This window comes from Stegostoma tigrinum, chromosome 12 (genome assembly GCF_030684315.1).
Source record: "Stegostoma tigrinum isolate sSteTig4 chromosome 12, sSteTig4.hap1, whole genome shotgun sequence".
NCBI lineage: Eukaryota > Metazoa > Chordata > Chondrichthyes > Orectolobiformes > Stegostomatidae > Stegostoma > Stegostoma tigrinum.
Genome location: NC_081365.1, coordinates 70,456,117 through 70,483,671, shown reverse-complemented (window position 1 = coordinate 70,483,671; position 27,555 = coordinate 70,456,117). Strand labels below are relative to the sequence as shown.

Here is a 27,555-nt window from a genome sequence, read left to right as displayed (position 1 = left end):
TGTCGTCTGGGGAATGGGAGGGGGAGTTGAAATTGTTCGCGACTGGGAGGTCTCCCCTCCCCCCACTGCATCCCAAAACCAGCCCAGCTTGTCCCCGCCTGCCTAACCTGTTCTTCCTCTCTCCTATCCCCTCCTCCCACCTCAAGCCACACCTCCATTTCCTACCTACTAACCGCATCCCGCCCCCTTGATCTGTCCATCCTCCCCACCCATACGCTTCTCTGCACCTATCTTCTCCTCTATCTATCTTCAGTCTGCCTCCCCCTCTCTATCTCTATTTATTCCAGTTCCCTCTCCCCATCCTCCTCTCTGATGAAGGGTCTAGGCCCGAAACGTCAGCTTTTGTGCTCCTGAGATGCTGCTTGGCCTGCTGTGTTCATCCAGCCCCACAGTTTGTTATCTCGGATTCTCCAGCATCTGCAGTTCCCATTATCTCTGATCACAATCTGTAGACGGCAGTCTGTATTTTGTTGGCAGGAGTAAAGAAATGCAGGTGTCCACTCTGTTTCCATTTCGTCTTATCCTTCTGGAACTTGCAAGAGTTTGGAAATTCAAATGGATCTGGGATCTCTTGTCTCTGCAGGATCAAAGCAAGTAACACTATTTCTTCTCAACCACTTGGACAGAACCGTTCTTACTGAACTGTTCAGAGTTGAAAACCAGGAGCTGCAAGTTAAAATAGCTCAATGCCAAATCAGGCACAGAAACCAAAATAAATAGATGAGAACGATAATCAGGTTAACGTCAAGGTAAAAGATTCTGAAAGACAAAGGAATATGATTTAATTTGTTTGCGTTTTTAAAAATCTCCAACAAATAAAATATGAAGAAATGAGATCCCACATTTGTAAAATATGGTTCTGAGTATGATCATTAATTCTTAATGTGTTGTTATGTATTAGCTGTGCTATTTCCTGGTGAATTTAGTGGTCAATGTATCAGCACAGCAGCTTCATACCTTCCACAAACATCAACGCCAAGACCCAGAGAGATAATGTTATAGTGCGTCTTCTAGAGGAGCCATTGATCTTGGACGTTTAGTTGTGCATAAATCAATACCAGTAGCTTCTGACTGATGCACTCTTTAAAAATGATAAACTTACCATTACTTCCAGGAAAGTATGGGCCCTAAATTAACTGTTAGGAGCAATCACTTTTATTTTCAGATGTAAATTGGACGCAGCTTCTTATGGAGTCATAGAGCTGTTCAGCATGGAAACAGACCCTCCTGTCCAACTCGCCCATGCCGAGCAGATATCCTGATTTAATCTAGTCCCATTTGCCAGCATTTGGTCCATATCCTTCTAAACCCTTCCTTATTTATGTACCCATCCAGCCTCAAACTGCACCAGCCCTCACCACGCATCACCCTCTGTGTGGAAAAAGTTGCCCCTTTGGTCCCTTTTAAATCTTTCCCCTCTCACCTTCAACCTATGCCCTCTAGTTTTGGACTTCGCTACCCTGGGGAAAAGGCCTTGACTATTCACCCTATCCATGCTCCTCATGATTTTATAAACCTTTGTAAGGTTCCCCCTCAGCCTCGGACACCCTAGGGAAAATAGCCCTAGTCTATCCAGCCTCTTCCGGTAGCTCAAACCCTCCAATGCTGGCAACATCCTTGTCAATCTTTTCCAAGCCCTTTGCAAGTGTTACAGCATCTTTCCTATAAGCAGTGTGAGCAGAATTGAGTGCTGCAGATGTGTGACAATCTGGACCTTGTTACCCAACTTGCTCTGCTCCTGAACAAACAACATGAAAGCAGTAAATTGCTACCTGGCTCTTTATTTGAATGTACGAAACTAGCTTTCTAGATACGGGCTGACCTTGACGTGGAAAGTTATAGTAATTGCACAATTCAAAATAAGTCATTTAAATGATTTGAACCTTGGAGCTGTTTGGATTATCGTCCGTATAAGAAAGGCTGTATGTAAATTAAAGTGCTCCATTAGTCCCTGCATTGCAAGGTCTGAGCATCTTGGTAGGCTGCCCTCTGCTTGGGAGATGTAACTTTAGTTGTTTAATGTTGGCTGCCTGTGGAGATTCCCCAGTGTAATATTCTGTCAGTACGTTACACTCTCCGGTCTATGGCTGGAGCCCCACTCCTGATATGTTGGCACATGGTATTCCTGTGAAATCCTGGGGGATTGCTGCACTGTTGGAGGAGTCAAATTTAAGATGAAACTTTCAACCGAAGCTACTCTTGGGGTAGATGTTGAATATCCCATTATACTCCCCAGGGAAGAGTAGGTGAGTTCTGGTTGGAAGGACAGGATTTATCACTCTGTCAAAATCATGGAAACAGCTTATCTGATTGTGATCTCCTTACTGTTTGCAGGAGCATACTGTGCCACAAAATGACCACTGCATTTCCTACATTGCACGTTTCAGCCACACCTCGCTGGCTGTAGAGTGGTTTGGGATATTCTGCAGTCACGAAGGGTGCTTTGTCAACGCAGGTGTTCTTTCTAGCTGTCGCAGCAGAGAGGTTGCAGAGCGCCCGGTGACCCCGAAAGCAATTCATGGTCTGCAGCAGGATTCGGGTTCGTTCACAGTCAGGCATGGTGCCGAGGTTATTGGTTACACATCCTCTTACCGTTCCCATTGAGCACTTGTTAAAGGCTGACCTTTGGATTGTAAATCATTCATGGCCAGAAGCTGAGCTGCCGTGGTTACCGCAAAACAGATCCCGAACGCAACCCTCAATATTTTATCATGTTTTATTGTTGGAGCCCTTCAGACAGCATTGACAGTTCCTGACTCGGGTTTCACATTGCGATGGTGATCTGTGGCAAGTGACTGACAATTCCAAAGGGCATCCTACTTTGTCTTTGACAGAGATCACTGTTACTCCCACATCGTTGGGTTAGAGTCCGGCAGCCCCCAGGATGACGAGTGCTGCTTTGTCACCCAGACTGCCTAAGAGTAAGGCCCAGTCACTGCTGCCCTCAGGGCAACTAGGGATGGCCAATAAATGTCAATGATGGCCACATCGTGACAATCAGAAACATACCCAGTCCAATTCTGTCCCATATTTCCTTAGAGATTCACTGAGCAGTAACACCTTTGTGCATTTGTTTTGAACCAGTTATTTTGCACCAGAAAGTGGTGAATGTCTGCCACAGGAAGTGTTCGAGGCCAAAACAGTGAGTGTTTTTAAGAAGGAGTGGATATGGTTTTGAGGCTAGAGTGATCATGGGGTATGGGGAGGTAGCAGGAGCAGGAGACTGTTGTAATCATGTTGAATGCTTGAAGGGCTGAATGGCCTATGGCTGCTCCACGAATAGGAAGGGTTTAGAGGGATGTAGGCCAAATGCTGGCTAGTTGGGACCAGGTCAGATTGGGATATCTGGTCGAGTTGGACGACTAGGTCTGTTTCTGTGGTGTATGACTGAATGATGCCTCCTGTCCCGATATGGTCCCCTGAAAGACCATAACGAGAGGGGGGATATATCTCTGCGGCACTTCTGGTGAACTCAGGCTGCTTTACAATTGATGAAGAAAAGTTTTGTCGTACAATCACTGTTGGAATGAAAGAGTTTGCCAGCTCCCATGTGTTCAGAGAGTATCTCCTTTTAAAATTAGTTAAGGGATAAATATGGTACTGAGCAGGGCAACACAGAAAACTCTGAGATCGTAGGAACTGCAGAAGCTGGAGAACCTGAGATAACAAGGTGTAGAGCTGGATGAACACAGCAGGTCGAGCAGGAAAGCTCCTGGCTGTAGGCCTGAAACATTAGCTTTCCTGCTCCTCTGATGCTGCTTGGCCTGCTGTGTTCATCCAGCTGTACGCCTTGTTATCGCAGAAAACTCTCACATTGTTTCTTGAATAGAGCTGTTGATGGGAGCTGTTTAACGGACAGTGCCTCCAAATATGCAGCACTCCCTCAGTACTGCAATACTGAAACTTACAGCTCAGCTGCTTAAGACACACAACAAAGCAGGGTGGAAATCTGGACTTTCCTCCCTTTCGGAAGGTTTCTGGGGCTGAGGAGGAACTGAATCTTCCATAATGGCGAGGGGAAAGAAATCGGGGAGACTGAACCCCGCTGAGGAATATTTGGGCCAATGTATCAAATATGTCTTTATTGATGAAGCAAAGTGAATGTTTTATTGCAATGTAGCTTTATTTAAATAAGCTTATTCATTGAATTAGCTTTTAACATTGCCTTTTATTGGAAGAATTTCTTTCACTTTCTGGAGTCTCCCTTCGACATAGCTTCCATCTTGCCTTTGTTACTTGAAAAATGTTAATGTATCTTTTTAAGTAAAATAGTCTGCAAGCGATCAAGCAGCATCAGAGGAGCAGGAAGGCTGACATTTTGGGCCTAGTCTAGGCCTGAAATGTCAACCTTCCTGCTCCTCTGATGCTGCTTGGCCTGCTGTGTTCATCCAGCTCTACGCCTTGTTATCCCAGATTCTCCAGCATCTGCAGTTCCTACTATCTCTGCAAGCGATCATCTTGGATGGCTCTGTATCTGCAGGGACAGTGCTCTGTCACGCCACCTTGTGGGGAGAGTATGACACTGTCCAAATAGGGCATTGTGAGCCTGGTCAGGTCTGCTCTGAGATCAGTGATTCATCCTGAACAAACCTGTGCTGTACTGCGGAGGATGATCTCTGAGTCTCGTTCTTTACCATGTCCATCAGGAAGGATAAAAGGGATGACTATTCCAGGCAGTGGACGGCTGCAGGTCGAAGCCTCCCTGTGTGTGGATGATGCTGGTTTTTGCTCAGATCCGCTGTTAGTGCGTAGACTCATGAAATTCTGCGACCAGTTCAAACTGACTCCTCGATTTACCGTCACTCCAGGGTTAACACCGAGGCCACGTTCTTTGGGAGCAGGGCCAACTGATCCTTCATCCCCTTCACCATCAGGACAGATTACCTGAAGGTGCTGGGGATATAGTTCGGAGGGACTGGGGAATGTGCCAGAGCTTGCGAGGAGCGTATCACCAAGGTGAGGCAGAAACTGGGCAGATGGGAGCTCTGTGGACTCATCACTGTGGCTAAAAACCTGGTCATCAGGTGTGAGGCACTGTCTCTGTTGTTATACATGGTGCAGATCTGGCCACTTTTGTACGTGGCTGTGTCAAACTGTGCGTAGGCCCTCAGTGTACAAACACCAAGTGTCTCTATGTACACAAGCTAGGACTGGCCCGTTGCTGCGGAATGCTCCAAGTAGTTGGACTGTTCAATAACATCATGCGGAGAAATTTGCGAAGGTTGACCACAGTCCATCAGGAAGTGATCAGCACGCAGTGTCCTTGAGACCCCATGGAGAAAGGACCCTGTCGCGCAGTTCCCTGAGCAGACTGTCAAAGTCATTGGGCAGAATGTCTCATCACCAGAGCTTTTCCAACAAGCACCAAAATGTACCTTTGAGATGGGCACTGCCAGTCCGATCCTTCAAGTGCACCCAGTCTGCCTGCGCCGCCGCTCGCTGCCCTCCTCACGTCTCCTGCTGGAATGTGCCTTTGTTAAGAAGATCTGCAGAGAGACGCAGTGGTTTTTTTTTGTCGCGGTTCATCCTGAGCAGCTCCGTGATGTAGGGCGCTGCTCCCTGGGCTGTCCCCCGGGGGACACACCAAGGCAAGTAGTGACCGCACCTGGCGGACCATCAGTCAGGTGGAAGACTCTCTTTGGTGTCCAGAGCAGGGAGTTGACCGCGACCAAGTGTTGCAGACTGGCACATTCCAAGGCCCATGACTGTGCTGGAGGATGTTTGGGGTAGCTGCTGCCAAGGCACTATGAGGAAAGGCCACCGTCTGCAGTCTTTCTGCTTTAATATAGTGATGGCCCATGCAGTACCCAGAGCGCCCCCACTAATACCCTGCCATTGCCTGTAAGTGCGTGTAGATATTTTTCTTGCATGTGTTATAAGTGCCTTTCATTTTGTAACTGCACAGCAGCTTTGTGGGATCTGAGACTCCAGTACATCATTGGTGCTTCTGTTTTAACTCTCCAAGGACTGTATGAAATGGTTGAAAACCTTATGAATGTACTTATAGATACAGCTTTTAGGAATGAAGTATATTCCTGCAATAAAAGAAAATGATGCTGTCCAAGTATCGATCCCCTGCACCTGCCCACCTCCAGTTCTGGCTGTAAGATGTAAAGGCATATGATTGAAGATTTGTAAACATTCTGCGGAAGTGCATACACCTCAGGATTAAAGGTCCCATAGTTTTCACGGTCACACACAGGGCAAACTCTTTAAACATGGCCCGAAATTGCTGCTGTCTGTCCCGGTCTGCGACCCTGCCTGCGCCCCTGTCCCGGTCTGCGACCCTGCCTGGCCATCGGCTTGCAGTATATGTCCAGGAACCATGGTATGCCCTTGGAATCAGATGTTTGTGGACAACAGAAACACTGCACCGCTGTCCAAGGGAACGTGTGACTGGTGAGATGCTAAACTGGTTCCTGCCTTGCCCTCTCAGGGCGATGTGCGGGATCCCTCCTCGCCGTTTGAGGAGCAGGAGCATTCTCAGTGACATTTATTCCTGGATCAATTTCACTGAGCAAATACATGATCTGGTCAACAATCAGGCCGCTGCTGGTGGGAGTGCTTTTCTGCAGCAGCTTCTGTAGTTCAGAAATCTGCAGTTATTGTTAATGTGCCAGCTATGGGCATCCTTGGCGATTACAAACTTGACTTCACATTGTTTTATCCTGTGTAGGAATGCTAAGCATTGGTGTATAAACCCATGCACCTTAGTCCCTTTCCACAGTGAAAGGCCCTCCTGCCTTGCATCCACACAGCCCAGCAGACAGTCCAAGATGTCCCAAGAACTTCACACCCAATGGAGCAGATTTCTGAACACAACTCATTTCTGAACTACAGAACCTGCTGCAGAACAGTCCTCCCACCGGCTGTAACCCAATTGTTGAGCAGACCATGTTTTTGTTCAGTGAAACTGATCCAGGAATAATATCGCAAAGAACACTCCTGCTCTTCAAACAGTGATGGCGTTTCTCTGTGTCTATGGATCCTGATTTGCCCTCAATCCCTTCCCCGCTCTCACCTCTGTGTGCTTCCAGTTTGTAAATTGCTGTCGCAGGGTGCCCATTCTTTGGAACCTCCTCCAGTCCGCCGAGATCCCCAAATTCCTACATCTTCAGCATCTTGCGCATCCCTAGTTTTACTCACTGCGCTATCGGTGCACGTGCCTTCAGCTGCGTGGGTCCTCAGCTCCCTTCCGAGACACCTCTCGTCCTATATCCCACTCTGCATCTTTGTGTTGCTAAAACCTACCCAGCTTTTGCTGACCTGTTGTAACATCTCCTCGTGTGCCTTGTATCAAGTTGTGTTTGATTCACATCCCTGCAAGTGCCTGGCTGTGTTCAAGGTGCTCCATAAGTGCAAGTTGTAACACTCTGGCTCCCAGTGCGGTTTCTTTATGCATGCTAAAAGCTATATGTATATAGGCAAGGCCTAGCCCTTTGCAAACAGAAAGAACAAGTGAACACATTGCATCTTTTTTAAATAAAACAAGGCTTGGGCAGGGAACAGTGCATCACCCTGATGCATTACCCCTGGCAATGCTGTTATGAGTCAAAGCCAACTTGCCTATTTTGACTTTAGAGAAAAGCTCGACAATTAACTATTCCCTGGTGCATAGTCCACGGCAACATTTTTGCTAATTATCTCATGCAGTATAAATTACCTTGAGATTTGGTATTCTTGTGATTTTTGTAAGACAAAAGCAGAGTTCCTCTACTTGCAGTAACACTCAAGCTCTGTACAAACAAGCAACAGAATTTTTTCATTAATTTGAGTGCAGGCTCTATCAAAAAAGAAGAAAAGTTAAATGAGACCCCACTTCACTAATCTGCTGTTAAGGTATGATTTTCCCTGCAGTTCTAAATAAACAACCTGGGGGTTTCAGGATGGAACTTAGCACAGGGGACCTGTCAAGATTGAATAAAAAGGTCAGCAAAGTGTGATTAAATTCAGGTTTTGTAACTTCCAGACACCACTCTTCTAATGTTCTCCTGACTGGCCTTCCATCTTTCAATTTTAAAATTCTTTTCCTTGTGTTCAAATCTGCCCATGTCCTTTCCCCCGCCACCTATTGCTTTCACCTTCTGAACCCTATAAAACTTTGAGAACTCTGCCTCTCTCCAGTTCTGGCCTGCTCAGCATCTCCCACCATATCAGCCTTGTCTGCAGATTCCTGGAGCGTAAATACTATAATTTGCTAGTCTCAATCTCTCTGGGTCTTACTGTCAGACGCTGTTTACAATTGGATCCTTGGGCAGGTTTTTGATCACCTGCCCCAATGTCTCAATAGCTCAGCGTCAATTCCCTGTCTGAAGTACCTTGGCATGTTTTACTACATGCAAGGTGCTGTGTAAATGAAAATTATTCATTTTTGGAATCCACGCTGAAAAGTTTTAAATTATTGTTCCTGTTAATTTGTGTCTGTGTCAATTTGCTGGGCTCAACAGGTCTTGTGTTTCTGATAACAGCATATATCATTTTACAAAGCAAAGGGCTTCTTCCAGCTTCCAGTCATGGATATATCCAGCATGGAAACAGACCCTTCGGTCCAATTAGTCCAAACCATGCAGACATCCCAATCTGACCTACTCCCATTTACCAGCATTTGGCCCATATTCCTTGCAAACCTCCCTATTCATGAGCACACCCAGATGCCTTTTAAATGCTGTAATTGTACCAGCCTCCACTACTTCCTCTGGCAGCTCATTCCATACATGCTCCACCCTCTTGTGTGAAAGAGTTGCCTATTGGTTATTCACCCTATCCGTGCCCCTCATGATTTTTACAAACCTCTGTGAGTCTCTGATGCTCCAGGGCAAATAGCCTCAGCTTGTTCAGCCTCACCCTATAACTCAAACCCTCCAACCCTGGCAACATCTTGTAAATCTTTGTTGCATCCATTCAAGTTTCACAGCATCCTTTCTATAGCAGAGAGACTGGAACTGTATGCAGTATTCCAAAAGTGGCCTCTCCAATGTCCTGTGCAGCCGCAATGTGATGTCCCAACTCCCATACTCAGTGTTCTGACTGTTGAAGGCAAGCGTGCCAAATGTCTTCCCCCCCCCCCCCCCCACCTTGTCTACCTGCGACTCCACTTTCAAAGCGCTATTCGCCCCCCTGCCCCAGTCTGGGACTTGGAGTCTGTAAGTTTGATCCTTAATGTGAAATACTTTCTGGAAGAATATTTTGTCGCATTTCACCAATGAGCATGAAAGAGTGCGGATTGGAATATCGGATTACCGTGCTGGAGCTACCTGCCAATCAAGGGGAAAATTGGAGATTCTCATGTGGGGGCTGTTACCGATAGTCATTTCTCTTGGGTGATTATCTACATTAGGGAAAATTCCGTTCGAGGACCTGTGGCACGTGGTCTGTCTGTTGGTGCTGAAGGTTTGCCTTGGCTTTGGAAGCTGGAAGCTGAGTTTCCAGCCCTGTGTATTTAATTGTGAAATGCATTCAGTCATAACAGTGAGGATTTTAGTCTCCCCCTGTGCCTGTGGGTTACATCTGGTTTTGTGTTGATAACAATAACAGCAGCTATTACACAGCAAGGGTGTCTCCAGGTGCTTCATTGAGCCGTTATGAGATTTTTTTCTAATTATATTGGTATTATTTATGAGATGTGCGTGTCACTGGCTATAGGTCAGCCCAGTCCTAAAGGACATTGCTGAACCAGCAACTTGAACTGCCTTTAGGAAGGGAGTTCAAGGATTATGACCCATTGACAGTGATGGGAATGGCAATCTGCCTGCAGGGGATACTTTGGCTGCCCTTTTCCTTCAAGGTGGTAGAAGCTGTGGGCTTGGAAGATGCTGCTGAAGGATCCTGGGTAATTTAGTGCTGGTCACCTTGTAGGTGGTATACACTGTGCGTCATGGTGAAGGGTGTGAACGTCAAAGGTGGGCATGGGGAGCCAGCGTACGCGATGCTTTTTTTTAAAGTAACGTCAAGCTTTTTGGGTGTTGTTGCAGAGACCCCCATCCAGGCAAATGGAGGGTATTCCATCCGGCTCCTGACTTGTGCCGTGTATATAATCTGTAGGCTTTTTAGATACAATTCACTATTATTCATGACAGAATTTCCAGCCTCTGGCCTGCCCTTGTTGTCATAGTATTTCTGTGGTCCAGTTGAGTTTCTGGTCAGTGGTAGGATGTTGATAAGTGGGCAGCTCAGTGGTGGTAATGCTGCTGAATGTTAACAGGTGTATCTCTCTTTTTAAGAGAGGATCATTGTTCAGAACTTGTATAAAGGCTAGTTAACTTCGCTGTTAACAGTCCAAGCCAGATCTTGTTATGAGTGGACACAGGCTGCTTCATTGCTGTTACAGTTGAAGCTTCAATCAGGCTTGGAAAAGCTCAGCAGGTCTGGCAGCATCTGTGGAGAGAAATCAGACTAATGTTTCGGATCCGGTGACCCTTCCTCAAAACTGTTTTTTAATCACACAATATAGGTTGTATTCAGCACTGCTAATCAATTTTCTCGCTCAGTTCGGATCCGAAATGTTAACTCTGATTTCTTTCCACAGACTGCTGCCAGACCTGATCTTTTCCAGCAATTTCTGTTCCTGATTTCCAGCATCCGCAGTTCTTCCTGGTTTTCTTTAATTCCGATTGTCCCTCACTGCCAAAGTGCACAGTGGGCTAAGGAATGGTGTCAGCTCCAATGTCTTCTCCCCCGGCCCCGCAGGGGGAGCTCCTGTACCACAGCTTGTAATGTCGCCACCTGCTGGAAAGGTGTCCACACAACAAGCAAATCAAAGACAGTTCGCTTCTATGTCCCCCGTAAATGGAACAGTGCTGTCGGCTCAGTGAGGCAGCACGCTGATGGACGTGGTATTGAGGGAGACTCCAGGCCTGAAGCCTGCCTAGTGCTGAACTTAGCTGGGGCAAGGGCTGAGATCAGGACAGGCTGAGGAAGAGAAACGTCCCCTAGTTTCTGGTTCCATGCAATGTGGAGACCCTGTTAAAATGGTCTGTGCTTGTTATGGGTAATGGCACTGTTGTGATGTAGCCAATTTGCTCACAGTATGATCCAACAGTTGCGGTAGTCACCAGGCCATCTGTTTTCGGCAACGTTCCTTGAAAGGCATAGATTGTCTCGGGCGCCAGAGACAATTCCCTATTTCCCTTCAGAATACCCAGGAGAACTGGTGCAGCTTTTAAACTCTCCTCTGAAAGATGCTATTGGTAGCAGTGCAACACTCCATCAGTACTGCATTGATGTTGTGGGTGTGGATTTTATATTTGGCTCTCTGGGGTCTTGAACCATCTCATTAAGAGGTGCGAGTGTCGCTGACTCGGCCGCAGCTGATATTTGAACAGAGGCAGCTGAGGTATTCTGTGTGGAAGAGAGTGATTGCAGAGATCCATTCAGCACGAGGACTGCTGTTCCTTCAGAGGTCACATTTCACCCCTTCTGTTTTAAGAAATGCCTCAGCTTGTGGTCAGAATGCTGTCTTAGAAATTATCTGAGAGAATGGCACCGTGGCTCAGTGGTTAGCACCGCTGCCTCACAGTGCTGTGGACCTGGGTTCGATTCCAGCCTCGTGACTGGAGTTTTGCACATTCCCTCGTGTCTGTGTGGGTTTCCTCCCGTAGTCCAAAGATGTGCAGGTTAGACGGATTGGCCGTGTTAAATTGTCTGGTGTGTGCTGGGACGTGCAAGCTAGGTGGGCTAGCCATAGGTAAGTGCAGGGTTACAGGGATAGGGTGGGGTGCTGTGCACAGGTAGGTGAAGGCTGGATGGGCTAAATGGCCTTTTTCCACACTGTAGGGATTGTGTGATTGTCTGAACCAGAATGAAGCATTTCTGTGGTGTTAACACTGTCCCTCTGGTTGGAGAGAGATTGACTTGCATTTGTATGGCACCCTCTGCAATCTCGGGCCAGTACGTTCCACAGACAGTGAGATAATTCCTGCAGCCTAGACTTTGTTGTAATGTAGGAAATACAACAGCCCATATTTTACAGCAGGTAACCTTGAGACAATCTCTTTTAGGTGAAGTAGAAATAATCACCAGAGAAACAACTTTGGTTTTAGAATTGGAATCTTTTGGAATCTTTTATGACCAAAAGGTCCATGGTTTAAAATGTCATTTCTCACGGCGCAGCACATCAGCTCAGAGATGGTTTCTAGCCTCTGAACTGTAGTTTGAACGTACTGCTGACAAACGAGCACACTGTCGGACTTCCAGGAAAGTGTTATTCATGGTCTTGCAATAATGGTCGGTTGGATAGCGTTTCACCCAGTGTCTCATATCATGTTCGTTGCATACTCCAGTGCGCCTGAGACAATGCACTCTGGTCAAGCAATTCAGTGGTTTGTTCAATGCATTGTGCCAGAACAGAACCCTCAATCGTGGAGAAATGGGGGGGCGGGAAATAGATGGAGAGCCACCCCAAGTCATTCTCTCACCAGCCACTCAATGTTTCCTCAATTTCCAAATGATGTGCCCACAGAGAGACAAAGAAACAAATACAATTTGTTTTTAAGCAAACAAAATCACCGTGTAATGGTCCTTGACAGGACGCTTTTAACAAATGTCTTAACTCCTAAAGATGAGCAAGGTTAACGCTCCGGTGCTGTACTGAGGGAGCACTGCACTGTCAGAGATACTGACCCTTCAATGAGGTGCTCGTCTGAGGCCATGTCAGGTGGACAGCCGAAACCTGAGGCAACAGGCTGTCTCCTGATATTGAAGAACTGAACCCTCGAAGGAAAGCTGATTTTCCCCTCTTCATCTCACAGTTCATAAAGACACTGCTTCCAGTTTGTGTAAGTGTGAAGTGATGCACTTTGGAAGAAGTAAATACAACAGGGGAGTACTCAATGAAAGGCAGGACGCTGGGAAGCTCAGAGGAAGAGAGGGATCATGGGATGCCTGTCTCCAAATCCCTGAGGTGGCAGGACAGCTTAATGAGGTAATTAAGAAAACAGACACAACGCTTACAATTATCAGTCATTGCGCAGGTTATAAGAACAAGGAAGTCACATTGAAGCTGTACAGAACTTTAGTTAGACCACGGCTAGAGTACTGTGTGCAGTTCTGGTCAGCACACTAGGAAGGATTTGATTGCACTGGAAGGGGTGCAGAGGGGCTTCACCAGGATGTTGCTTGGGATAGAGCATTTTAGCGATGAAAAGAGCCTGGATAAGCTTGAGATAACAAGGTCTGGAGCTGGATGAACACAGCAGGCCAAGCAGCATCTTAGGAGCAGGAAAGCTGACATTTCAGACCGAGACCCTTCCTCAGAGTCAGTTTTCCTGCTCCTCTGATGCTGCTTGGCCTACTGTGTTCATCCAGCTCCACACTTTATTATCTCGGATTCTCCAGCATCTGTAGTTCCTATTATCTTAGGTAAGCTTGAGTTGTTTTCTTTGGAGCAGAGAAGGTTGAAGGGTGACCTGATACATATGTATAAGATTACAAGGATCGGCAAATAGAAAACAGCTGTTCCTCTTAGCTGAAGGGTCAGTAAAAAGGGGCTGTAATCAGAGGTTTAGAGGGGATTTCAGGAAAAGAAATTTCACCCAGAGGGTGGCAACACTCTGGAATGCACTGCCTGGGACGGAAGTTGAGGCGGGAAACCTCACAAGCTTTAAACTGTACTTGGAGGAGCATTTGACAAGTCATAATATTCAGGGCTGGTGGAACAAGTGTTGATTTAGTGAAGTTTTGGGACGTACAGACTCAATGGGCCAAAGGGTCTCTTCTGTACTGTGCAGCTCTAAGTGTAAAGGAATTCTCCCAGCACCATGGCCAACATTCATCCATCTACCTGAAATTGTAGACTCAGTGCTACTGACTACAATTGCAAAATATACGTAGTTAGCTGTAAAGCACTGTACAGTGCGCTCTCTCTCTCTCTCTCTCTCTCTCTCTCTCTCTCTCTCTGTGTCACTCTCTCGCGCTCTCTCTCTCTCTCTCTCTGTCTCTCTCTCCCTCTCTCTGTCTCTCTCCCTCTCTCTCTCTGCATTGCTTTAACTACTGTGGTGAGCCTGTGGAATGTGCTGCCAGCTGTGATAGTGGAGTCATATACTTTTAGAGACTTTTAAGTGGTTCTTGGATAGGCACATGTAGGGTATGCAGGGTAGTTTGATCTCAGTAGGATAATAGGTCAGCACAACATTGTGGGCCGAAGGGCCTGTACTGTGCCCTACTGTTCTATGTTTTGATGTGGTCAAATACATTATGTTCCAGGTTACAGTGCAGTTTGGGCAGCTGGTGTCCACCTGTAACTCCCTCTTGTTGCACTGTTTATACAGGGAGATGACGATGGCCTACTCTTGTGTGTCAGGCCCTCAGTTAATGACGCTGCCAGGTTTCCATGGCAACCTTTTACATCAGCTGTGCTCGGGGCAGTGCCTATCGGGTGACTGTGGCAGTGAGTTGCAGAGGCCAAGGTAAACGGTTCAGGAACTGAGCCAGTGCGCAGTAAGATTGGCTGCAAACCACCTACAGACTGTTGGGAGAGGAAAGCCCGGTGGGGGAAGTGGGGGGGCGGAGTCACGTACTAAACGTGCAGCGTCGTGACAATTGGTCCGGTTTTTGTTTTAAAATCTCGTTCTCGGTTCTGCTTCCTGACGTCATGAGAGTCACGAGCAAATATTTCAGCAGGAGTTGTTTGCAACAGTTTGAGGAGGAGGGCAGAGGTCAATATCTGTGAGGGGGGGGTGGGTTGGCCGGAGGGGGGAGGATTAGTGAACCGGTTTAGTGCATTTGGTAAATTCAGCCTCTGTGCTGCGCCGTTCAGTAAGATCATGGCTCGTCTGATCATTGTAAGCTCCTGAGAACCTTGCATCGACTTGCTTATTAAGAATCTTAAAAAGACTGCCTTTACTTCCTCCTGAGGAGGAGATTCCAAAGATTCATAATCCTCTCCGAAGCAAAACTCTCCTCATCTCTGTCCTAACTGGGCAAACTTCTCATTTTTCTATGATGATCCTTCGTCATCCTGTAAGAGAGAACATCCTCTCCACATCTATCTCATTGAGGTGACTCTCATATCATACCTCTTAGACTTTGAAGCTCCAGCTGACACAAGCCTAACCTGTTGAACCTTTCCTTGTAAGACAACCATCCCCACAGGTATTGGCATAGTAAACCTTCTCTGAACTGCTTCAGACATATTTACAATCTCCCTCAGGTCAGTTGATCAAACCTGAATAACTGAAGTGTAACCTCCTGGCTTTTATATTCTCTGCCCCTCATGATAAACCGTCACGTTCCCAATTACTTGCTGCACTGGGATTTCCGGTCTTTTTGTGATTCACGCACTAGGACACCCAGATCCCTCTGAATCCGAGAGATCTACATTCTGTCTCCATTTAGACCATTCATTTTATTCTTTGTATTAATTGACAATTTCACACGGTCCACTTGCCAGATCTTTGCCCACTCACTTAATATATCAGTATCTCTTTTGTAGCCTCCCGACGTCATTGTCACAGCTCGCTATCTATCTTTGTATCGTAAGCAGATTTGGTAGCCATAAGTTTGGCCCCTTCATCATTTGTATTAACTGTAAATAGTTGAGATCCCAGCACAGACCCTGTGGCCCACCATTTGCTACCTCATTCCAACCAGAAGACGACCCACGCTGATACTACGACCCTTGAAATGTAAACTGTAGGATTTGTGTCTTAACTTTACAATAAATAATATTTACAAATTAGGTTTCTGAACTCGTAGCTGGTGGGTTTTCTCTGTGCTGAATGTGAATAATTAACTTGGAAACGTTTCTGCAGCTATGGTGATTTCTTGTAAATCGGTTTTTGAGGCTTGGCTTTAGAAACAATGGGTTTCCATGTGCTACTGATGAACTTGTATTTATTCTTGATTGTTTTGTAGCCTGGTAAAGTAAATGGGGTCTCAAGGTTTGTTAGTGTCTTCTGAAACATCTTTTTAACCCTAAGGGATACACTAAAGCTGCGAGAGGCTGATTTTTGGGTTAGAATGTTTACTTTAAGTTTTGGGCCATTCCTGAAGCCTTTAGAATAGGACAGCTGTATAGAACAGTGCTCTTGAGAAGGAAAAGGTATTGAGAAACTAGATTACCTTGGAATGAGGAGTTACTGTCTGTCGAAGACCAGAATTGTTGGGATAAAACCCTGATGAGATTACTTAAGCAGAGCACATTTAAGCAGATGTATAATAGCTCTGGCAAGAAGATACCTACAGTTACTGTCTGAAAGTTGAAGTCATTTGTGACTTAAATCACAACAAGGTATTAGAGTGAAGAACTCTGGTGTGAGTATTGTATGGGTGGTGTTTTGGTATAATGTACTGGAGGTGTGTTTTGAGCACAATACAGAAGTTTTTTTGTTTCTTTTTGATTTATGAAAGGGAACTTTGAGATTGATAAGATTACTTTTCCTCTGTGTTTAAAATCTTTGAATTTGTGCTGTAATTATATGGTTTGATTTATTCTCCTTCACTTCCATTTCTTTTATTCAAAAATTCCTGTTTTATATTTAAAACATCATCCGCAGCATTGCATGCTTAGGTTTCAGTGCAAGACCACTTTGTTAAAAACCAAGGCAAATCAAAATGTGATCTATCAAGCCAGGTTGTTGTCTGGGTTCTGACTTATCCTGTAGTGACATCAGCTGGAATCGTAATGCCCTGTCCGTCATGAGCTTTTATTATCCATAATAACCTTGGACGTGGAAACTCATTTAGTGCCTTGTGCACTGTTGGATGGAGCAGGTTTCAGATGCCATGTTAAATGAAAGTCTAGTCTACCCTCTCTGGATGTGGATGTAAAAGATCCCATGCCATTATTTATCCCTCAGCTTCTCGCTTCGAAACCGATTATTTAAGAGGGGCTTGTTATGTGCATGTTGACCTACTGTGTTTCCCTGCATGATAACTCTGACTGCACTTTTAAGAACTTTATTTGATAGAAAACACTTTGGGATGTGTTGAGGCTGTAAGTGACAGTCATAGAGTAATGCAGCATGGAAGCAGACCCTTCAGTCCAACAAGTCTATGCTGACCATAATCAGAAACAAAACTTGTCCCACTTACCTGTAGTTGGCCCATATCCCTCCAAACAATTCTTATTCAAGTACTTATCCAAATGTCTTTTAAACATTGTAACTGTACCCACATCCAACACTTCCTCAGGAAGTTCATTCCACACACAAACCACTCTCTGTGTAAAATAAATTGGTCCCAGTCTTTTCTAAATCTTTCTCCTCTCTCCTCAGAAACATGCCTCCAGTCTTGAAGTCCCCCAACCTAAGGAAAAGATGCCTACCATCCACCCTATTTATGTCGCTCATGATTTTATAAACCTGCATAAGATCACCCTTCAACCTCCTACGCTTCAGTGAAAAAAGTCCCAGCCTATCCTTATAACTCAAATGTTCCATACCTGGCAACATCCTGGTAAATCCCTCCTGAACCCTCTCCAGCTTGCTAATATCCTTCCTATAGCTGGGTGACCAGAACTGGGCACAGTCACTGTATAAATGCTAGGGCTTTCTTGTGTGGCGTTTCTTTTGGGGTTTATTATCAAGTTAGTTGAATGTAATTCATCGCAGTGGAATTTGAGCCCCCAATGTCTGGGTTATGAGTCGGGTTTCTGAATAAGTACCATGGCCTATGCTGACGAGTGTGAAGAATGCAGTAGTGCCATTTTTACTGTGTAGAATTCCATTTTCCCGAGCGTGGGCTGGGCTCGAACAACTTGTGCTGGTCAAGGTGACCTGAGAATCTGCCGTTCACCCTGGCAGCATCTTTCTCGGGGAAACCGATATCAACGATGTGGGATGGAAAGAGCGTAACAAGTCCGAAGCTTGGAAAAGGAAATAGGCGTCGGGGAGGTGACGCTCCAGGTTTGCGAGGAGAATTGAGCATTACTAGGGCTGGACGGAAATGTGGAATTCAAAACACAGACGTGTCAGCAAAGGTCTTAGTGGACAATAGAGCAGCTTCAAGGGGCTGAAGGGTCTACTTTTGGTCCCGAGACACGTGTTTGTATGTAACAGTGTACGTTTGGATAGCACCTTTGCTGTAGTAAAACTATCACGCGTTTCACAAGAGTATTATCAGATGAACTTTGACAATAAGCCATGGATTAGGATAGATTGGTAAAGAGGGAGATTTTAAGCAGTGATTTCAAGAGAGAGAGAGAGAGACAGGCGTGTCTAAAATGGAATCATCAGCCTTGGGGACCTTGGCTGTTGAATGCCTGACAGCCGATAGTCAGGTGATGGGATTTGGGGATGATAAGGGATTGGGATGAGGAGAGTTGTAGGGCTGGAGGCATTCACTGAGAAAGGGCAGCAGGAACCCCAGGGTGGCAGTTTTAAACTTGAGCTGTTGCTGGACTGGGAACCAATTTTGTCTGAGAGCAGACAGGTGCTATACGACCACAGCTAGCTACTACTTAGAATGTGCTTCTGGCTGCAATATTTACACCTTTATCCTTATAATTTAATCATTATCTGGCAATCAGAGATGAAAGAAAATGCCCTAAATCTGAATGCTCATTCTGTCATTTCTAGATTAATGTCACTGCCTGACATGATACAAACATTATTGTGAATGATAGGTGTAATAGTGAACTCAAAATCTGACACTACAGCAGGGAACTGACTGTGAGTAATTGCTGCAAATTGTTTGCTACAGTCTACTGGGATAATATTTCTGTCAAGACGCCCTGCTCCACAAATGAATGGAGTCCACTCGTTCACATCCTGCTTGCGGATGGAATTACAGAAGTTATGATTGCTCAGACACAACATCAGGAAAATGATTTTCACATACGCGCGTGCATACGTACAGACTCTCACAAACACACGCACACAGTGTGTGTCTCTCTCTCTCCGGCATGTGCACTCTCTTCACCATCCACCACACCGTCTTTCACAGAACCACACGCATCTCTCTCTCTCTCTCTCTCTCTCTCTCTCGCACGTGCACTCTTCCTCTCACATTCTCACACTCACACATAACGCATGCTTTCTCTCTGTCTTTTTCTCTCTCTCACACACACACTCTTTCTCTCACACTCACATTCTCGTACTCTTACGCATTCTCACACTCATTCTCACACGTACACTTTGTCTCTCTCTCTCTCTCTCACACACACACACACACACACACTTTGTTTCTCACACTTACACTCTGTCTTTCTCTCTCACACGCGCACACTCTCTCTCACACTCATTCTCGTACTCACGCATTCTCACACATACACTTTCTCTGTCTCTCTCTCTCTCTCTCTCTCTCTCACACACACACACACACACACACACACACACACACACACACACACACTCACTTTGTTTCTCACACTTACACTCTGTCTTTCTCTCTCACACACATGTCCCCGCCTCCTGGAGCCACCGCCACCGCTAGTAGAACCCGAACGTTATGTAAGGCCGACGTTAACGTGATGAGGCAGAGACTGCAGTAAACCGTGAAGAACAGTGGAGGATGTTTAGAGAAACAGTCACAGAAACAACAGCGAAGGACAACCGTAGAGATAAGAGACATCTTAAAGCTAACAGTAAGGGCTTACAAAGTGCAAAAAAAAGCACAGATCCAGCTGATTAAGAAAGATAAAAGTCTAGAAGAGTCACTTAGCAGTTTATAAAAGCTACTAAAAGGGACTAATGCCAAAGACATCAAATCCACAAGAAGAAATTTCTAAAAACCTGAAAAAACTGCAGACGCTGTAAATCAGAAACAAAAACAGAAATTGCTGGAAAAGCTCAACAGGTCTGGCAGCATCTGTGAAGAAAAAAATATATCAGTTAACATTTCGTTCCTCTGAACCGAGGAAGGGACACCGAACCCAAAACGTTAACTCCGATTTTTTTTTTCTTCACAGATGCTGCCAGACCTGCTGAGCTTTTCCAGAAGAAATTTCTTGTAATTTAAGGGGAAATGGGGTGGTCGGGAACATTGTTGACCCACCGAAGGCGGAAAGTGGCAATGTTATCAACGACAATAGGGAATTGGTAGATGTGATGAATAATAACTTTGTCTCAGTATTTATACTAGAAAGGAGGATGGCTTTCCAGAAATCCTGAGGTGATTTAATAGTGAATCAGAAACAGGGATTGAATAAAATTAATGTAAGTAAAATACTGCTAATGAGGAAATTAATGGAATCAAAGAGCAATAAACCTCTGGGATCTGAGGGTTTCCCTCTGAGGGCATTAAGGGAAGTTGTAGATGCTCTAACTGTAGTCTTTCAGAGTTCCGTAGATACAGGAGTCATCCCTCTGGATTGGAAAATTGCACATGTAACTCCACTAATTAAGAAAGGTGAAAGAAGTAAACCAGGGAGTTACAGACCAGTTAGCCTAATATCTGTGGTGGGAAAATTGTTGGAGTCTATGCTCAAGGCTGGGGCAACTGAAACAGCACAAATATTTCAGTTTATTCAGGAGAGCCAGCCTGGATCGGTGACAGGTAGGTCATGCCTGACAAAGCTCTCTGAATTTTTGAAGAGGTGGCTAAGGTGGCAGACAGGGAAATGTCTGTGGATGTTGTTGATATGGACTTCCAAAGGGCATTTGATAACAGTCTCTTACAGTGGGACTGTAATGAAGGCAGAAGCCCGTGATATTAATGGCACATTGCTGAGAAATTGGTTGTGTGGGAAGTGCACAGAGAGTGGGTGTAATGGGTAGGTACTCATATTGGAGGATGTGACAAGTGGTGTCCCACAAAGGTCTGTGTTAGGGCCTCAATTAATCATGTTATTTCTTTAACAATTTAGATAATGGCATAGACAGGCAAGTATCCAAGTTTGCTGATAATACAATGTTAGGCAGCATTGTAATTGGTAGTATTAGATTACAAAGGGATATTGATAGACCAAGTGAATGAGCACAACTGTGGTAGGCGATTTCAATGTAAGCAAATGTGAGGTTATTTGTTTTGGATGGATTAGGGTACTTTCTAGATGGTTATGAGGTTAAATATAGTGGATGGCCAAAGAGACTTGGGGTGGGGGGTGTGGGCTGGTTCAGGTCTGTAGATCTTTACTTGTTGCTCCCATTTGTGACATTGTGTTCGAGAAAGTCTTTGAGATGTTAGCAGGAAAAGACAGGGTGGATAAAGATAAGATAATAAAATGTGAGGCTGGATGAACACAGCAGGCCCAGCAGCATCTCAGGAGCACAAAAGCTGATGTTTCAGGCCTAGACCCTTCATCGGTGAGGGTTCTGGAATAAATAGGGAGAGAGGGGGAGGCGGACCGAAGATGGAGAGAAAAGAAGATAGGTGGAGAGGAGAGTATAGGTGGGGAGGTAGGGAGGGGATAGGTCAGTTCAGGGAAGACGGACAGGTCAAGGAGGTGGGATGAGGTTAGTAGGTAGGAGATGGAGGTGCGGCTTGGGGTGGGAGGAAGAACAGGTTAGGGAGGCAGAGACAGGTTGGACTGGTTTTGGGATGCAGTGGGTGGAGGGGAAGAGCTGGGCTGGTTGTGTGGTGCAGTGGCGGGGAGGGGACGAACTGGGCTGGTTTTGGGATGCGGTGGGGGAAGGGGAGATTTTGAAGCTGGTGAAATCCACATTGATACCATTGGGCTACAGGGTTCCCAAGCAGAATATGAGTTGCTGTTCCTGCAACCTTCGGGTGGCATCATTGTGGCACTGCAGGAGACCCATGATGGACATGTCATCTAAAGAATGGGAGGGAGAGTGGAAATGGTTTGCGACTGGGAGGTGCTGTTGTTTATTGCGAACCGAGCGGAGGTGTTCTGCAAAGCGGATAAAGATAAACTGTTTCCACTGATTGGAGGTTCTAGATCTTGGGGCACACGTGCGATTTAGAGCCAGACCTTTCAGGAGAGATGTTAGGAAGCACTTCTGTACTCAAAAGGTGGTAAACGCTTGGACCTCTCTTCTGCAAGCAGAAATGGATGCTGGTTCGGTTGTTCTGAGATAGATGAAGTTTTATTAAGCAGAGGTAATAAGTGAGATGGGCCCAAGGCAGGTATATGGCATTAGGGCACAGATCAGCCATGATCTTACTGATTTGATGGAGCAGGCTAGAGGGACTGAATGGCTTACTCTTGTCACAATGTTTGACAGGCTCTCTCACACACGCGCTCTGTCTGCCACTCTGTTTCTCACACTGTCCCAACTGCACGCTGTCTGTCTCTCTCTCTCTCTTTCTCTCACACACACTCACACTCTCTCTCATACTCTGCCACATTTGCATTCTATTTCATGAAGAAAACGTTTTTCATTCTCGCTCACATACATTCTCTCTCTCTCTCTCACACACACACACACACACACACACACACACACACACACACACACACACACACACAAATATGCATGCACAGTATCTCTCTCTCTCTCTCTCTCTCTCTCTTTCTCACCCTCACCCTCACTCTCGCACAGGCACTGTCTATGTGATGCTGTTGTGAAACAGAAGTGGAGTAATGATGTTGGGGACGGGAGAGAAGGAGATTAATGATGTTGGGGAAATTGCGGTCCTTGAAATGCGAGGACATCTGGGATATCCGGGAGTGGAACGTCTCATCTTGGGAACCTATGCTCGGTTCGCGACAAGCGACAACACCTCTCAGTTGCGAACTACTTCAACTCTCCCTCCCACTCCCTAGGCGACATGTCCATCCTGGGCCTCTTCCAGTGCCACATCGATGCCACCTCAAGGCTGGAGGAACAGCACCTCATATTCCACCTGGGAACCTTACAACCCAATGGTCTCAATGTGGCCTTTACGAGGCTCAAAACGTCCCCACCCCTGACCTCATCCCAAGGCCAGCCCCTCCCCCTCATCCCCACCTCCATGACCTGTCCGTCTTCCCTCCCACCTACCCGCCCCTCCCTCCTTACTGACCAACCCCATCTCAACTCGCTACCTACACTCACCTGTACTGGCTTCATCCCTGCCTCCTTGACCTGCCCATCTTCTCTCCACCTATCTGCTCCACTATCCACCTTCTATCACTGCCTCCCCCCCTCTCTATTTATTTTGGAGCTCCCTTACCCCCGCCCCCCCCGCCCCCATTTCTGAAGAAAGGTCCAGAACCGAAACGTCAGCTTTCCTGCTCCTGAGATGCTGCTTGGCCTGCTGTGTTCATCCAGCTCCACACCTTGTTATCTCGAATTCTCCAGTATCTGCAGTTCCCATTATCTCTGAGTGAATTACTAAACAAAATGCCTTTATAGATCAGTATATTTCAGTCACTAATATTTTTATCATTCTTATCAAATCTTATGATTAAGCAGAACACCTTTGGAGTCTTCATAGCTTGATTTGCATATACACTAAGACTACTGAATAGTTGCCATAAGTAACTCTTAAAGTACTGGTCTTGGTATTGTTTAGGTGCTAGGGTATTGTGTGTGTTCTTGCAGAGTATGGTCTGTTACCTTTGATAATGAGATTGCCCTATGCCTGGCAATATGCCACATTGTGCCACTAGCAATGCTGGAAGTTGCTAATCTTACCTCGTTTTTAGGTATTGCTGATACGCAATCTGCGTAGGAGGCAGTCCAGAGAAGCTTCACTCGGCTGATCCCAGGCGTGGAGGGACTGCCTTATGAGGAGTGGTTGAGTAGGTTGGAACTGTGCTCTTTGGTATTTACAGGAACGAGAGACCACCTTGTGGAAACCTGCGTGATTCTTTCAGGGCCTGAAGGGGTAGATACTGAAAGGTTGTTTTCCCCTTTCTTGGAGAGTCCAAGGCCAGACGGTATCATCTGGGAAGAGGAATATTGTCTCTGTGAGTGTGGTGAATCTGAGGTGTAGGGGCTGGGTCATTCAATAATATGAATGGCTGAGAGAGGGAGATTTTTAATGAGTGAGGGATTTGAGGGTTATAGGATAAAAGCAGGAAAGTGTAGTTGAGGAGTAGCCATGATCGTATTGAATGGCCGAGCACGCTCAGTAGGTTCAAGGACAAACTTCTGCTCCTGGTCTTCTGGCCTCGTGTATTTGAGGCTCAGGATTTAGTTCAGTAATGACAGACATCCAACCTTGAGATGAACAAGTTGGCAGTTACACGCATCCATACGGTTACTAGTCTTAGTGCATACGCATTGCTGGCAACGCTGACTGTTACTGTCCATTCCCAGTGCTGTCTCGAGCACTTCGAATTGCTGAAGTCCTCGTTGTGGTACCACATTGCTGTCCACGGTATCACTGTCATATCTGTTTTCCAGTGACCAAGTTTCATGTTACACAGCACATAAACTGCAGCTTGTAAAAATGTTTGGAGTGCTTTTTGAAATCTCTGAAGCAGCTTGTGATTAGAACAGCAGACATGCGCCTCGTTACTTCACTGCACTGTTTATAATGAGCATTGACTGTAACTTCGCTTTGATCAGTGCAGGCCTGATGACAATGATTTGAACATAGCAGAGGAAGAGGCCCTTCGACCCACCATTTCACCTCTGACCATGATGCCATTCTAGGCTAATCCCATCTGCCTGCATATGGTCTGTATCCCTCTATTCTCTGCCTGTCCACATGTCTACCTAAACGCCTGTTAAACATTGCTATTGTATCTGCTTCTACCACCTCCCCTGGCAGCACGTTCCAGGCACCTACCACCATCTGAGTAAAAACCTTGCCTCACACATCTCCGTTAGCCTTTGCCCCTCTCACCTTAAACTAGGGTCCCCTGGGAAAAAGATCCTGACTGTCCATCTATCCATGCCCCTCATAATTTTAAATATTTATATCATGTTGCCCTCAGCTTGGCGAAGGGTGGGTCCCCTCCAGGACAAAGGAGGGAATGTATGTGTGGAACCAAAGGACATTTGACTTCTCCCTGATCTCCCACACGTCTCTGGAGGAGCATACCAGTTCACTAGTAACTACTGGATTGAAAGAAAAGGAGAGAAGTTGCCTTGCCTTACTGTACATTAATGCTGCCCACTCACCACCTTGATCCCAATGGCAGTACTTTGTCCTCTCTGCCCCTCTCCAAAATGACTGCTCCCAAGCTGATTTGTTAGTGTCCACTTGAGAATGGCGGCACAGGAATGAGCCAGAATTGCATGCAAAAAACCTCTCGATAAACTTCACCTTTTCGAGTGAGTGCCAATTATAGTTGGTGATTGTGACTGGCACCCGTGACTAAACCCGTCCATTTCTCCTACCCCTCTGGCCTCTATGACAATGCTCCTTAGTACCTCTTTGATCAAGCTCTCAAAGTTGCTGCCCATTTTCGTGACCCAACTATGCTCCTGTGAAATGGCTTGGGAGATTTCTGCGAGTTGGAGTCTATATAAACGCAAATTGTGGTGAAAGTTGCATGTGAGAATTCATCTGTGTCCCATGAATCTGACGTCACAGTGCTTCAGCTTGTGAGGGATTCAGAGAGAATAGTTCAAGCTTCAATTGGCATTGACAGAGTAAAACCCCCTCACAAACAGATGCTTAAAAATAACCCACTCATTGTGTACGCATCTGCCTTGCCCTTGCTTCTAATTGCGATCATCCTCCATTCAGAATGGTTGCCTCTTAAGGGAGTTTTGCTTTGGAGGGTGAAAGGCTAGTGTCTGTTTTAGTCTGAGGTGAGAAAGGGAAAATTGAAGTGAAATACTGACATGAAAGAATGTGCTCAGGAAACAATGTGAACGTGTGTGTGTGTGTGTGTGTGTGTGTGTGTATGAGAGAGTGTGCACTAATATCGGGAGCTGGAATCTAGCTGTAAGCATCAATCAGAAAGACAACTTGTTTTAGACTGATGGTGACTGTTGCTGTTCATGAAGGGAAGGGACCAGAAGAGCTGTTTCAAAACAGGAGGCCATGGTTCGAACTCCAAAAGGCATCAATTCAAACCATGATTCAGTGAATCCACAGTTAGACGTGGCACAGGCACGCTGGGGAAATAGTTGGAGCAGGTTGTGTCACAAATACGAGTGTTTTCTGAAAGAAAACAATGTTTTAACACAGAATCTGCAAGTAATTTCGCATATGAGATATGGTAAAGGTGGCATGCTGGAGAATAGCAGGTGATATAGGACCTATGCAGCCCCAAATTCTCCTCCATTGATGGCTCCTCTTGTTCTCTATCTAGATCTGTTGTGGATTTTTGTGAATCGGTTTGCTACGATTAGTCAACACCTCCATGTTTGTTGTAACGTGTAACTGTTAGGATGCCTAGGCAAATCAGGCAGATCTGTGTTTTTTTTTCCTGCCTGGCAGGTTCTGGCTGCCCCTGGTCCCAGTGTAGGTGCCTGAAGTGCAGACATTGCTCCCAGCATCCACTGGGGGATGGCCATCCAGGCCTTTGGAACGGCTCAGTCTGCACAGTTTACGTGAGAGTCAACATGGGTGACTTGGTGAAACAGCAGCCCGGAAAGTAGCACCGATGTGGAAACTTCCAGAGACTGTGATGTACAAATGCTTGGAGAATTGAAATGATTTAAAAGCTGTAGAGAACAGGTGCCTTGGGAACTGAAGTGCTGCCATGGTGCAATGTACCCTCTTTATATTGAACTTATATTCTTAGTGAGCTGTTGCTTTGATTTTGGTTCTGTGGACTATTGGGAATTGTTCTGCCGCTTCCCAATGCACTGTTGGCACTGCCAGCTTCATGGGTCTCATTTGTACACACCTGATACCTGAACTCAAAACTTCCTTGCTACAGGAATCCCTGAAAAGGGCAGTCTCCCCAGAGAGAGATTCTAAAATTGAGGTTCCTTTCTGCTAAGGTACTATAGTATGTGTTTCCAGTTCAGGTACCTTTTGGGTGAGTGGAAGTCCGACTCTCTGTTCTGAACACTTTCAATTGTGAGGAAGGATTTATTAAAATCGTGAAGTATTTTAACCTCCAGCGTTCTGATTCCGCCTTGGTGACCCAGATGTCCCCGAATATGTAGCACAGAAGGGAATAGAACCCACTGTCTTTGTGATTGACTAAAAATAGTGGGTGTGCAGTGAGCGGGAAAGCGGTTTAAGCTGGTCAGTTTCCACTTGGCCAGCCCCGGGGGCTAACCCCGGCAACCCCATGGTCACCTGGGCGTCAATTTTTGTACATGTTAACAAAGGTACGTGAAAATCCTTGCGCACAGCATGTTGTATATGGTAACGCCAGTGCACGTTTTCTGTGGTAATTCCAGTGCACAGTGGTTGTTACATTTGGTGATCCTGTTTACAAGTATCTCACTTATACAGGAGACCCTATGTCTGACCTTCTGATCCCCCTCATTTCACCCCCCCGCGTCATCTCTAGTCATGTGTCATCCCAGTTCACCTATTTTCCATCATCTTCAGTACTTTGTGACTGACAAACAGGAAAGCTTTCAGAGAGTGCAACAAAACGTTCTTTTAGAAATGCCTACGTTTCTTTTTCTCCCAAGATTTTCAGTCGGGTTCCAATTTCTGATGGTTCCCGGGCATCCCTGAGGAATCAGTACCTTCACTGTAGTGTGTTTCTGCGCCACCACATACTGGGAATGGGAATGCATTAACCTTCTGAGCTGTTACCTTGCATTCATCGCACTGAGACTCATTTTCAAAGCAAATCTCCGCTTAATGAGCATGACATTTGAAACTTGCAAATGTGGTTCTCCCCCCACCCCGAGACAGCCGTTTCGA

The 27,555-nt window shown here is 45.9% G+C and overlaps 1 protein-coding gene across 4 annotated transcripts in view; it reads left to right on the top strand.

The window, feature by feature from the left end:
* shroom2a (shroom family member 2a) overlaps positions 1-27,555 on the top strand; it is a 191,374-nt gene that overhangs the window by 98,023 nt on the left and 65,796 nt on the right. The window contains exon 1 of one of the 4 annotated variants that reach the window (XM_048540710.2): positions 14,360-14,402. The exons of the other annotated variants lie outside the window; for them this stretch is intronic. The gene's annotated coding sequence lies outside the window, so the exon portion shown is untranslated. Of the gene's footprint in view, positions 1-14,359; positions 14,403-27,555 lie in introns of those variants that run through there. 4 annotated transcript variants of the gene reach the window in all.